Below are 397 nucleotides of genomic sequence, written 5' to 3' on the forward strand. Positions count from 1 at the left end.
CCTCTCTCCCGCCCGCCGGGCGGGGCGGGCTGGCGGGACTGCGGGCGTGGCTGTCTCGAGTATTTTGGGAAGAGTTCCTTCTATTTAGGACAAATCTCATCAGGCGAATCACGCCTGATTCTCCGGGGCGCTTCAGTGGCAGCCGCGGGGAGGTGGCGGCGGCGAATGTGGTTCGAGCGTTGCTCTGGTACAAGCGCTTCGGCTTTCGTGCCGCAAAGGAGCGGCGGGGCAGAGCAGTGTCACACGTTGAGGGCTCCTGGGCACGGCGGCAGGTGGCCGTGCTACGGCAGGCACACAGGGCCGTGTGTGAGTGAAGGCGAACGGCTTCTGGGTGCAGGTGAAGTGTGGCAGCCGTGCCCGAACTGGAGAAAAGTCGCAGTGCAGGGACTGGGTTTCT

This window comes from Athene cunicularia (assembly GCF_003259725.1).
Source record: "Athene cunicularia isolate RWA chromosome 3 unlocalized genomic scaffold, athCun1 chr3_part1, whole genome shotgun sequence".
In the NCBI taxonomy this organism is placed as follows: domain Eukaryota; kingdom Metazoa; phylum Chordata; class Aves; order Strigiformes; family Strigidae; genus Athene; species Athene cunicularia.